General features: G+C 33.2%; 1 non-coding gene across 1 annotated transcript; it reads right to left on the bottom strand.

Moving 5' to 3' along the window:
• Window positions 1-11,400: 11,400 nt before the first annotated feature.
• TRNAR-CCU lies at window positions 11,401-11,473 on the bottom strand. The gene has a single exon. It is a non-coding gene; the product is annotated as a tRNA-Arg (tRNA).
• Window positions 11,474-14,705: the final 3,232 nt, after the last annotated feature.

The raw sequence follows: 14,705 nt of genomic DNA, 5'->3' as shown, positions 1-14,705 counted from the left end.
TGGTTAATGGCATCGCATAATAAGAAGTTTATTTTCTTTTATATTGGAGTTTTTGTCTGTGACTCGAATACAGACCCGGAGCTAGAAATCTGCTCGAAAGATTTCNTGGTTAATGGCATCGCATAATAAGAAGTTTATTTTCTTTTATATTGGAGTTTTTGTCTGTGACTCGAATACAGACCCGGAGCTAGAAATCTGCTCGAAAGATTTCTCTCGTTGCATGTTCTACATGTAACATTGGTGCTTTCATGGCTGAACAAAATCCTTCCGACTCCACCGATATGTCCATGACGGACATCCGTAACCAAATGGAACAACAATCCGTGGCAAACACCCAGCTCACTATCACAGTTCACAACCTTGCGCAGACAGTGCAAGCATTGGCCTTATCCGTAGAAGACATCAGACAAGGTTTGCAGAGGCCGCCACAACATCCTATACAGCAGGGGCACTCATCCCAATTTCCACCACCATCTAACAGTTCTCCTGGTATTCCACCACCATCTCACCGTTCTCCTGGTATGTCCAACACTCAAGTTCCGTCCCAACATATCAATGGCTTACGATTAGAACTCCCTAAGTTCAATGGTATAGACCCTTATGGATGGCTTTTTAAGATTAATGAATATTATGAGTTTTACGGTATCTCTGACATATATCGAGTGCAAATTGCATCATTTGCAATGGAAGACGATGCATCAGAATGGTATCGTTGGTTGAAAACCAACCAGTTATTAGGTACTTGGGAAGATTTCATGGATAAAATTAAACTTCGTTTTGGGCCATCACAACTCGTGGATTATCAAGGACAACTCTCCAAACTTACTCAGACGAGCACAGTTGCAGACTATCGCGCAAGCTTTGAGCGATTGTTAAATAAGGTGTCGGGCATATCTGAAGCTGTCCTTATTTCAATGTTTATTGCAGGATTAAAACATGAGTTACAGCAAGACTTACTGTTGGCCAAACCTATGTCCCTGGATGAAGCTTTTTCACTAGCAAAAACATATGAAAGCAAATATGAGTTGTTACTCTCTACACCAAAATGGGCTTCTCGTCCAACTGCAGTTTCTATTCCGCATCGCCCATATTCCAATCATCACCCTCCTATACGCCCAACCACTGTCACCATGCCTCAACCACCCCAACGCCCAAGCCCCACAGCAACCACTGGACGTCCTATTCCCGACCTTCCGGTTAGACGTCTATCGGCCGCGGAAATAAGAGATAAACGAAGCAAGGGATTATGTTATAATTGCGATCAAAAATGGTCAAATTCTCATCGATGTCAAAGTAGATTTTTAATGTTATTAGGAATGGAAGAAGATGACCAAGTCTATCAGGAAGAAGTGACACCACAAGATGACCAGTTCACAGAGGCTATGCTCATCACAGCAGATATTTCTACTCTGAACTCACTGTCTGGAATGAATACACCAAGGTCTCTTCGTTTATGGGGTGATATTCACGGTCAAAGGATACAGATTTTGGTTGATGGAGGAAGCACTCACAATTTTATCCAACCATCAGTTGCAGAAAAATTGCACCTCCCTACCAAAACCATTGAAAAATTCAACGTATATATTGGAAATGGCGACTCCCTTCATTGCAGAGTTCGTTGTCCTCAAGTCCCAATTCAGATGCAAGGTACAATATTTCCTATCGACCTTTTTGTGTTACCAATTCAAGGTCCCGATGTTGTTTTAGGGGTACAATGGCTACAGCAGTTGGGGAAGATAACTCATGACTATGCTCAGCTCTCTATGGAATTCTTATGGAATGGACAACCTATTTGTCTAAAGGGGGATCATGCAAGATCACTACAGCAAATCACTTTCAATCAACTTCAAGCAATAACAGAGTCAAAGAATCTTGAAGAACTCTATGAGCTATTTTACATAGCGTCCACAGAAAACGAAGAGCTTCCGGATACCACTCTCTCTATGGAGTTTGAGTTACCTCAAGGCATTCCAAATGAAGCAGCAGAATTGATATTGAGCTTCAGCACCATTTTTCAACCTCCTCGAGATTTGCCACCACATCATGACTTAGATCACAGGATCCATTTGCTACCCGGTTCTAAACCAGTTAATGTTCGTCCATATCGCTATCCCCACTTCCAAAAATCAGAAATAGAGAAACTAGTAAAGGACATGCTGCAGCAAGGCTTAATCCGACCAAGCCAAAGTCCATTTTCTTCTCCTGTTTTACTAGTCAAAAAAAAGGATGGGACATACCGTTTTTGCGTAGATTATCGAGCACTAAATGTTGTCACCATCCGTGACAATTTTCCCATCCCAACAATTGATGAGTTATTTGATGAGCTAGGTGGCGCTTCACTATTTTCAAAGTTAGATCTCAGGGCAGGGTATCATCAAATTCGGATTCATAACCAAGACATCTATAAGACCGCATTCCGAACTCATGAGGGCCATTATGAGTTTGTGGTTATGCCGTTTGGGCTTACAAATACCCCTTCTACTTTTCAAGCCACCATGAACAGGATTTTCGCGCCATTCCTCCGAAAGTTTGTTATTGTTTTCTTTGATGATATACTTATCTATAGTACATCACTTGGTGATCATTTAATACACCTTCGCATGGTTTTTGAATGTTTGGCATCTCACTATTTTTTTGTTAAGCTTTCAAACTGCAGATTTTGTCAAGTACAGGTGGATTATTTAGGACACATTGTCGATGCTGCAGGGGTTCACGCTGATCCATCCAAAATAGAAGCCATGGTAGCATGGCCAGAGCCCACTAACCTAAAGCAACTGCGAGGATTTTTGGGTCTCACCAGATACTACCGCCGCTTTATACAAGGATATGCCAAAATTGCAGCACCTTTAACAGACCTTCTACGTGCAGATAACTTCCAGTGGACAAAAGAGGCTGCGAATGCTTTTATAGGCCTCAAGACAGCTATGACAACGGCACCGGTATTGCGCTTACCAGATTTCACTAAGCTTTTTATTGTAGAGACTGATGCCTCAGATGTAGGAGTGGGAGCAGTATTAATGCAGGAGGAGCAACCTATAGCGTATTTTAGCAAAAAGCTAGGTCCCCGCATGCGTGCACAATCGACATATAATAGAGAATTATATGCTATAGTGGAGTCAGTGCATAAATGGCGCCAATATTTGCTCGGTCAATCTTTCATTATTCGCACAGACCACAAGAGTTTAAAGGAATTGGTTCAACAATTAATGCACACTCCAGATCAGCAAGTTTATGTCCGCAAGCTACTGGGATTTTCGTTTCGGATAGAGTACAAAACCGGAGCTTCCAATAAAGCAGCGGACGCCTTATCGCCAGTACCAGAGAGTGAAATCCAATTGTTTCAAGGTGCCTTCTATAACCTCATTTCTATTTCTAAGGTACAACTCTTAGACACTATTCGAGAAGATAATATGCGTCAACCCGATTTGCTTAAGTTACACCAACGCATAAGCCAAGGAGAAACCATCCAACATGTGTCTGTTAACGATGGTATCTTGCTTTTCAAAAACCGTTATTTTATCTCCACCAATTCTCAACTCAAACCAATCTTGCTTCAAGAATTCCACACCACCCCGATGGCCGGACATGAAGGAGCAGCCCGGACATTTGCTAGGTTGGCTACAACATTTTATTGGCAAAAAATGAAGAACGATGTGGATAAGTTTGTGGCCTCATGTCTTGTTTGCCAGCAGACCAAGTACTCAACACAGGCTCCTGCAGGACTACTACATCCCTTACAAATTCCTTCGCATATATGGGATACAGTTACCATGGATTTTATCACAGGCTTGCTATCCTCCCAAGGATGCTCTGTAATAATGGTCATTGTTGACACCTTAAGCAAGTATGCACACTTTGGGGCCTTGGGATCGAATTTCACAGCCCAAAAATCAGCCATATTATTCATTGATATATTTGTCAAATTGCATGGATTTCCTACAGTTATTATCTCAGACAGGGATCGCATTTTTATGAGCAACTTTTGGTCTGAATTGTTTGAACGAAGTGGTACCAAGTTGAAGCGTAGTACTGCTTATCACCCTCAAACAGACGATCAATCAGAGGTGGTGAATCGCGGACTCGAACAATATCTCCGAGCATTTACGCATGAAAAACCAGCCCAATGGATGTCATATTTGAGTTGGGCAGAGTACAGCTACAACACAAGTCTTCATAGTGCTATAAAAATGACTCCTTATCAGGCTGTTTATGGCCGAAAACCATCCCAGATTCCAGCTTATAAGAAAGATTCTTCTATGGTCCAAGCAGTAGATGATTGGCTACAAGAACGAACAGAACTTCTTCAAATTTTGAAATCTAATCTTCAAGAAGCGAAGCATCGTATGAAACAGCGAGCAGATGTAGGACGGAGGGAGGTTCATTTTGAAGTGGGAGAACAGGTATTTATTCGTCTTCAACCATATCGTCAAAAATCTGTCGCACAACGGGTATCCCAGAAACTTGCAAGACGTTATTACGGGCTTTTTAGAATCACAGAAAAAGTAGGAGATGTGGCCTATCGGTTGTTTAGAATCACAGAAAAAGTAGGAGATGTGGCCTATCGGTTGGAATTGCCCCCATCAGCAAAGGTGCATCCCGTATTCCACGTGTCCATGCTAAAGAAATTAAAGGTGCATCCCGTATTCCACGTGTCCATGCTAAAGAAATTTTATGGCGATGTTCCATCTAGGATTTACCAACTTCCTGAAGAATTTCAAGGTCACAATCCTATCTCAAAACCATTAGCAATTTGTAGTCGACGTGTGGTTCTAAGACATGGAAAACCGAACTCGCAATTGTTAGTTCAATGGGAGGGTGAATCTCCAGAAAACGCAACATGGATACTAGAGGAAGAATTTCAAAAACTATATCCAGACCTCCACCTTGCGGACAAGGTGGTTATTGATGAGGGACCGAGTGTTACGATGGCAGATCAAGGCTTAAGAAGTAATGACCATCAACAAATGGAAGATATGCAAGATCAACAAGAATATTATCAGCAGAGTGAATCGAGCCGTGACGAGAGAAGATTGCGACGCTCCACTCGCAACATAAGGAAAGCAGGGAACCAAGATTACCACTATTATTAGAAAATAGCCTGCATATCAAATGATATTTAAGAAACCTCTTTGTATGGTTAATGGCATCGCATAATAAGAGTGGTTAATGGCATCGCATAATAAGAGTGGTTACCAAGATTACCACTATTATTAGAAAATAGCCTGCATATCAAATGGTATTTAAGAAACCTCTTTGTATGGTTAATGGCATCGCATAATAAGAGTGGTTAATGGCATCGCATAATAAGAAGTTTATTTTCTTTTATATTGGAGTTTTTGTCTGTGACTCGAATACAGACCCGGAGCTAAAAATCTGCTCGAAAGATTTCTCTCGTTGCATGTTCTACATGTAACATCATCTCACAATGATCATATAACTGCTTCCATTGAGGCTCGAACCCACCACCTCCCGTATAAAGGGAAGGGTTTGATGCCACTAGACCATAAGGTCCTTAGCGGAATAGGTATGTTTAATACTTCACTTGACAAATTATGAAATGTAATACATCCTATTTATAGTGAAAAGAAGATAACAAATAAAGCTAAAGATTAGGAAATAAAACCACTAATCCTCCATGTACTGCAATGCTCTCCACGTACTGCTCCATGCACCCACATATGACACACCTCACGTACTGCACCTGTCATTCCCATTACTTGATCTAATTATTTACTTGGTTTAACAATTATAATAATAATATTATTATAACAATCCTAATTCAATGGCTTCTAAGAAAAGTTTGAAGCCAATTTTTCCGGGGATTGGTACAGTAGTACGATAGCCACCAACGAGGATGTTGTAATGTCCGATAAAAGGTGGTCAACGGTACTACCGAATATGTGCCAGGTGAAAATGACGGTGATGAATGGCGGAAGTAGTGTGGTTCAGTGGTTGACCAATTAGCTACCGATGAACATACCAAATTGAAATAATAAAAATTATATTCTTTTATTCTAATTCATAAATAGAAAAATAGCATTATTATCTTTTTTATTTTATTAAATTCATTTCATCCAAATCATACATATAGCTTTTGACTTCGTTTTTATTTAATGTTGAGCCTTAATTGATTGTTGTTTGTTGGTTGAAAAGTAGAAGATGCATTAACGGAATTGTAACACCATAAAATATTATTTAGTAAACTAGTATTTTCGCCCGTGCACTGCACGGAATGGTTTTGCTATAATATGTTAAGAATATTTAGATCGGTATACAATTATGTAAATTATAATATCGAATATTATATAGTGCAATTGAAGAATTGAGTTTGATCGATTATGCTTTTTGATGTTATCATTGATTGAATTTGAGCAAATAATTGCCCAATTAATAGCCAACGTGTATATATATGCATCCGGTCCTGAAACTTTAGACATTTTATATATTAACATTTATAATTTGTATTAATTGGGCTAATTATCTCGTTGCCTAACAACTCAATTATAGAAATTATTTGTACGAATGATATATTTTCTATGTAGATATATAGCAATTTTGTCATCTTTGTATAAAAAGAAAACATAATATAACTGTTTTGAATTATACATTATTGAAACATTTTTGTAGATACATTGGTAGTATAGTATATATTGTTATTGTAAATTTTTATACTTATTTTACATCACTAATGAATAAATTATCCAGAATTATACCTTTTGAGTACTCTATTTCAGAATTACTAGAATAATTATCCATGACCTTAGTACTTCATTAATTATAAGATATTTCTATAGCAGGTATGTATAGATTAGCTTTGCTTTCTTTTAAGTGTATAGATTAACCTTATTTCATGAATGTTATGTTTGATTTGTGGGCATGTTTTATTTGTTGTGCATTTTTGCCTAACCGTTGGGCTGTATAATGTATTAAGAGCTTTAATTCTACCTAAACATTTGTAGTGTCTATGGTTATCAACATTTCCCAAAATACTTCTTGTCCTGTTACCTATGAAGTCAAACACAACTGAGAAAAAAAATGGTAGAGCACCTAAGTAAGAACCATATATTTGTTTATCACTATGTCTGCAAGAATATTATTTAAACATTTAACAACAAATAAAGTACCAATTGTCTAACATTTTACTTGTGATGTTGTCAAACCCAACAATTCAGTACATTCCCTGTCTGAAATTATGAATGTTGCATAACCTTTTACATAAAAAACCCTTAATTTCATCCTATACATCCAAAGACCCTCCTACAAACCATCTTTTGGTATAAGTTTTTTGTTACAACATGTAAACTTGCAAAAAAGATTACATCAATCATGATTGCTCGCTATACCAACAATCATTGCAGGAGCCTAATAATCACCATAATGCAGAAAATAGTGTATGAGCAATGTAAAAAAAAATAGTTTGCAGGGTATAGGATAAATCATTGTGTATATAAAAAGAATACAAATTAACATCATTCAACGTTATTCAAAAACTTCTTCAACAAAAATCCACAAATACTTGACCAAAAAAAAAATAGTCGTCAAAATTAAATTCAAACATCTTTCAACACAACTTAAAAACTGTTTCATCAAAATTCTAAAAGTAGTCCACCAAATAACTCAAAACCTTTTGTAATTTCAAGGTTTCTCAAACATCACAATATATTTGGTCTTCTTCCCTACACTTGATGATGATATTGTTGATGTTCTAAGTGAAATCTTTGGTGTAAGATTCACTTCCAACCTTATAATGAAATTTAAGATTTTAGATATTATTTAAAAAACTATAAGTATTGTTAAATATTCAAAACTAGTAGTAGTTATAAATTAGTATATATTAAAAAGCAATATTTTAAAATATGTAAAATATTATTGAGTAGTGCAACTGGATGTGCGTGTGTAATATTTATATTTATATTTACATAATAATGTGATTACCGTGAATTATGTTATTACCGTGACAATTACAGTATAATTTATGTCCACCGAGAGAATTAGGTATAATTTTTGAAATTCGAAACAATATTACCAATTAATAGATATTAATTAATTTTCATATAACATTTTCTTACCAATAAAGCTTTATTAATGATTTTACCAATAAATTATTAAAGTTGAAAAGGAGGATTTTACTTTTATAGATAGAATAGATAGATAGATTAACACACGCACACCTAGTTTTAATAAACTATTATGTGCAATAATTAATAATAAGAGAATATAATTAATATTAATAGAATATAATTAATATAATATATGGATTAATTAATTTATTAGTTTATATTAAATATATTAAATATTAAATATATTTCCTCAAAGATGATTTTCATTTTGTATCCTATTTTATTTATTGATATTTCTAATAAACACCATTTAAGAATGAATATGTTCTATATTTATTGTTCATATACCAATTGTTTGGTCGTGATCCCCTAGCATATTCTTAAAATATTATAATTATTGCACAAAATAATTTATTAGAATTGGATATGCGTGTGTTAATAACGTATTATTGATCTTATTAACATGAATTTGCAAAGAATATATTGGAAAGCTTCACTAGCAGGAGATACATTGCAAAGAATATATTGGAAAGCTTCACTAGCAGGAGATACAAGAGCAGAGAAGGAGAAATCTATTTGTTATTGAATGCAGAATGTAAAACAATGTTTTTGGTTACAGTGAAGGTTGATGCTTATATACATAGTGCTATGGAAGAAACGGTTACAGCAGCAAATAAAGTGATATGAAAGGACCATAATACCCTTCACTATTATCTTCTTCCTCCAACAGAATAAAATAAATGATTATTTCCTTATTGGTGTAGACATATTAGAAGCAATATTACTAATTAATAGATATTATTTAATTTTTATATAACACTTTTTTTTACCAATTAAGCTTTATTAATAATTTTACCAATAAATTTTGTAATTAATATTAACAAAAGTTTGGGCGGAAAAATTTGGGAGGAGGATTTTACTTTTATATATAGTATAGATAGATTAGATATAGCATTTGAAATGTTTATGAATTTCTATTTAGGCTAGATATCAACAATTGTTTACAATCACGTATCTAACTTCAAATCATAAAATTTAATGAACACTTCATATTTTGCTATTTAAAATTTGCCGTGTTTTAATCTTGTATAACATTTGAATTTGTGTGTTTTGGATTTAATACAATTATGGCCTATTTGGTTGGATGTAGTTTGGGGGGATTGAATTGCAATTCAGTGAATTCCCAAACTATAATGTTTGGTTGGAGGGAATTGCAATTCTGCGGAATTGCACTTCCCTCCAAATGATGAATTGCAATTCAAGGGGTACCACTGCACCCATGAATTGCAATTCGGTGGAGAGGAGAGGCAATTCATTGGTGTAAAGACAATTTTGTCCCTACCCCCATACCTTTGTCTTTTTTTTTTTTTTTTTTTAATTGAAAGAATTATTATTATTATTTATTATTATTATTATTATTATTATTATTGAAAGAATTATTATTTATATATTTATTATTATTATATATTATTACTACTACTACTACTACTATGACTAACATCTACCACAACATAAAATGAAAATGTAGTTGTGTTGAAAGAATATATTATCAACAAATTTTGGGATGAAAACTGACCAAAATGAAAAGTAACAGGGCGTTTGGTTGGAAGGAAGGAAATCAAGGAATTAGGGGGAAAAAGAATTGTAATTCGGTGGAATTACAATTCAATGAATAAAGAAGGAATTGAAATTACAGTGTTTGGTATGCAGAAATAGGAGTATAGGGAATTGAAAGGTAAGATGCGACAAAATGACTAAAATGCCCTTATGTTGTGGTAGATGTTGTAGTCATAGTAGTAGTAGTAGTAGTAATAATAATAATAATAATAACAATAATAATTCTTNAAATCTATTTGTTATTGAATGCAGAATGTAAAACAATGTTTTTGGTTACAGTGAAGGTTGATGCTTATATACATAGTGCTATGGAAGAAACGGTTACAGCAGCAAATAAAGTGATATGAAAGGACCATAATACCCTTCACTATTATCTTCTTCCTCCAACAGAATAAAATAAATGATTATTTCCTTATTGGTGTAGACATATTAGAAGCAATATTACTAATTAATAGATATTATTTAATTTTTATATAACATTTTTTTACCAATTAAGCTTTATTAATAATTTTACCAATAAATTTTGTAATTAATATTAACAAAAGTTTGGGCGGAAAAATTTGGGAGGAGGATTTTACTTTTATATATAGTATAGATAGATTAGATATAGCATTTGAAATGTTTATGAATTTCTATTTAGGCTAGATATCAACAATTGTTTACAATCACGTATCTAACTTCAAATCATAAAATTTAATGAACACTTCATATTTTGCTATTTAAAATTTGCCGTGTTTTAATCTTGTATAACATTTGAATTTGTGTGTTTTGGATTTAATACAATTATGGCCTATTTGGTTGGATGTAGTTTGGGGGGATTGAATTGCAATTCAGTGAATTCCCAAACTATAATGTTTGGTTGGAGGGAATTGCAATTCTGCGGAATTGCACTTCCCTCCAAATGATGAATTGCAATTCAAGGGGTACCACTGCACCCATGAATTGCAATTCGGTGGAGAGGAGAGGCAATTCATTGGTGTAAAGACAATTTTGTCCCTACCCCCATACCCTTTGTCTTTTTTTTTTTCTTTTTTTTAATTGAAAGAATTATTATTATTATTATTATTATTATTATTATTATTATTATTATTATTATTATTATTATTATTATTATTATTATTATTATTATTATTGAAAGAATTATTATTGTTATTATTATTATTATTATTACTACTACTACTACTACTATGACTACAACATCTACCACAACATAAGGGCATTTTAGTCATTTTGTCGCATCTTACCTTTCAATTCCCTATACTCCTATTTCTGCATACCAAACACTGTAATTTCAATTCCTTCTTTATTCATTGAATTGTAATTCCACCGAATTACAATTCTTTTTCCCCCTAATTCCTTGATTTCCTTCCTTCCAACCAAACGCCCTGTTACTTTTCATTTTGGTCAGTTTCATCCCAAAATTTGTTGAGTAATATATTCTTTCAACACAACTACATTTTCATTTGATAATAAAACTAAAATTGCAGCTAATTAATTAGTGTACACAGTACTCATTTTTAAAATGTATTTATTATATAGACTTAATTAGATATTTAGATTGAACTTCTCTCATAATTTTTAACTTAGCTTTCCCTTTGCTCTCCGATTCAATTCAAAAATAGAAATAAGAATTAATTTAAAAAGACTCACCATTTCATCCTCCGCGTCAGGAAGGGGTGGAACCTAGCTTTCTATTCAAATAAAAGATAAAAATAACTACATTCGCGTCAGGTAGGGGTCGAACCTACAACTTTCTGCTTAGGAAACAGACGCTCTATCCACTGAGCTACAGACGCTTGTTGTTTATATTTGAAATATAGAATATTTTGACGTTGTAGAGTGGAGTTCTTATCCATTTTCCCAGATCTCCTTTCTGAACTTCTTCATTTTCATGATAATAATTTATTAAACCTAGATATATTAGGGAACTGACCTACAGACCCTTGTCGTTTGTCTTTGTTCACCAATATTTCTCAAAATTATATCAGAAAAATTTGTGTACACATATGAAGTCCAAATATATGTATACATGCATACTGTAAACAACAAAGCAGAGATATTTGTATCAGTATGCAAAATAAGCATATTCAAATAGATCAACTATGCAGTGATGATATATGCTCTAATAGTGGAAGCATAGGATCAAGTATAACTCCACCTATAGTTGATACCTTCATTGCATTATTGCCTCAAGAATTGCAATGGATTAAAGTTTGTTGTCTACTACCACAAATCTTCTGTAGTAACTAAATGGCGTAGTTGTGATGCTATCAAAAGAGCAATGGGAGGATCATGCTTAAATAATTTACGTACTATCATTATATGCTAAGTAACGGACACCGTTACTTCTATTTCAAACCAGAACATAATGACTATAAATGACCTATTAAACTTACACCACTTAATAATGTCATTACAATGGAAAATGTTATATTATGTTTAGGGGCGTTAGCGAAGAGAGCTTTCCACAAACTACTCGTGTTCGTGTTCGGTAAGCGTTCGTTTATTAAGGTAAACGAACATTAACAAACAAAATTTAGAGCTCGATTAATAAACGAACAGAGTCTGAATTGTGGTAGGATCGTTTGCTAAGAGATCGTGAACAAGCTCATTTTTGTTCATTTAGTAATGTTCGCGAACAAGCTCGTTTATGTTCGTTTAGTAATGTTCGCAAACAATCTCGTTAAGTTTTCGTTTAATAATGTTCGCGAACATGTTCACAAACATATATAGTTGTGTTGTTTGTTTCGTTATTGTTCGTAAACGTAGATTATGTCTTGTTCACGAACGAATTGCGTTCATGAACATGTGCAGGTGTTTGGTAATTAAGTGTTCACGAAACTCTTCATGAACGTACACGAACATGTTCGTGAACGTGTTCGCTAACGTACATTAACAAACACTAATAAACGCTTAACAAACGAACACGAACAAGATTTTAAAAACCCTTAACAAACGAACACGAACAGAATTTTCAAAAACCTTAACAAACGAATACGAACAGGATTTGCAAAAACCTTAACAAACGAACACGAACAAGATTTTCAAAAACCTTAACAAACGAATACGAACACGAACATCCCAAAGTCTTTAACAAACGAACACGAACAACCTCTGTTCGTTTATGTTCAGTTCGTTAACAACCCTAATTATTTTCACAATCAAAGCTACTAAAGAATCCAATTTGAAGAATATTGTGGAATATTCAAAATCCTTCTTGTTAAGCTGGAGAGCAAAACAAGACTCAACACCCAAAATATGTATTCCGTTGTATTAATCCTAGAAATTTCATACTGCTTTGCTCAATCGTTATACCATGCCTCATGCTTCACCCCCACTAACAAAAGGTTATTTTATTATACTAAAAGTTCATTTTTATTATACTGAAGATTTATTTTTAATATATTAATTTTATTTTTTATTTCTTTTTATTTTTTTGTGTATTGATTTGATATACAACCTAAAAATGAACTTTCAATAAAATAAAAATATGCATTCAGTATACTAAAAATGAATATTTATTAATGGTCCACAACCTAATGCAGGAATAGTTTTTTTAGAACTCTATGTTCACATTTTTTGAACTCTATGCTTACAAATTTTTAACTCTATGTTCGCAATTTTTTAAGTCTATATTCATAATTTTTGAACTCTATGTTCACAATTTCGTGACTATGTTACGCCACACAATCAAACATTAAATAAAATTAATTGTATTATTTTTATGACTCTTCAAATACCTACCAAACCGAGTGAGAAATGTTCAACTCGATCTCATAGACATTTAATTCATGCATAAATTATTGCACAAATTATACGAAAATGGGAGTCTACGTACAAACCGGAAGAACACCATTAACGGCGGCCGTGAAACCTCCCGTAGAAGAGAGCAGAACTGCGCCAAAAGTTGCCTTGCTAATGGAAGAATTAAAACCTGCGTCAAAGAGACAAGTGGACTGCTGATTAATTAATATTTTTCATAATAATTACTCCGTAACAAGTGGACTGCTGAGTAATTAATATTTTTCATAATAATTACTCCGTACGTATCATTTTACTTATCTCGCTTATTATTCATTGGGTAAACCAATTATTTCTCTTTAATTAATTAATTTTTAATATTTTTTTATAATTTTAAAATTCATTTTTATTTAAAAAGTATTTATTTTTGTATTTTCTAATTATATAAATTTTATGCACTAATACTGAATTAATATTATCCTTGTTCAATTTTATGTATCTGATTAATTTGATTAACAATATTTGATTGAAGTTATTTTCTCATCAATTTTTTCATAATATTAAACTTAGTATTAATGTGACCGTACGGGCATCACAGTTGATTCTTGAGTGAAGATTGGGGGCAAGTTTTAGTATTTTTAAATAAAATTTATATATTTAGAAACTAAATTGAAAGTACTTATAAACACAAAATTAAACATTAAGATAATAAAAAAAAAAGTAAAAAGAAAGAGTTGATTAGACAAATAAATAGTAATTAAGACAAGTAAAATATGACATATATAGGAAGTACAAAATTTTTAATAAAAGATTATACTCTCTCGGTTACATTTTATGTCTAGCTCTATTAATTTACAACGTAACCTTAACTCATCAAGTTACTCACACTCAATTTTTGATGGTTAGTATTAATATATAAAATTTATATATTTAGAAACTACATTAAAATTACTATTAATAAATACAAAAGCGAATTTAAAAATTATTACCAAACATTGCAAAAATTAAATGAAAAAAATTTATTGATTTTATTAATAAATAGTAAACAAGATAGAAGATAAAATAGGTAGAGTAACTAAATTTGGCAAGCATGCTTAATAAATCAAACATAAATAAAATATATGACATATTGAATGAAATCGAGAAGGCATTGTAGCCCAATCATTATTGCATGGACCATGGAGAGAAGGCATTGTAGCCCAATCATTATTGCATGGACCATGGAGCTTTGTGGACCATAAATAAAAGGTACATTATTTTTGTACAGAAGGTACATTATTCTTGTAC

The sequence above is a fragment of the Ipomoea triloba genome, chromosome 9, assembly GCF_003576645.1.
Source record: "Ipomoea triloba cultivar NCNSP0323 chromosome 9, ASM357664v1".
Classification (NCBI taxonomy): Eukaryota; Viridiplantae; Streptophyta; class Magnoliopsida; order Solanales; family Convolvulaceae; genus Ipomoea; species Ipomoea triloba.
Note: the sequence above shows the minus strand (reverse complement) of the source record. Positions and strands in the feature narration are given on the sequence as shown.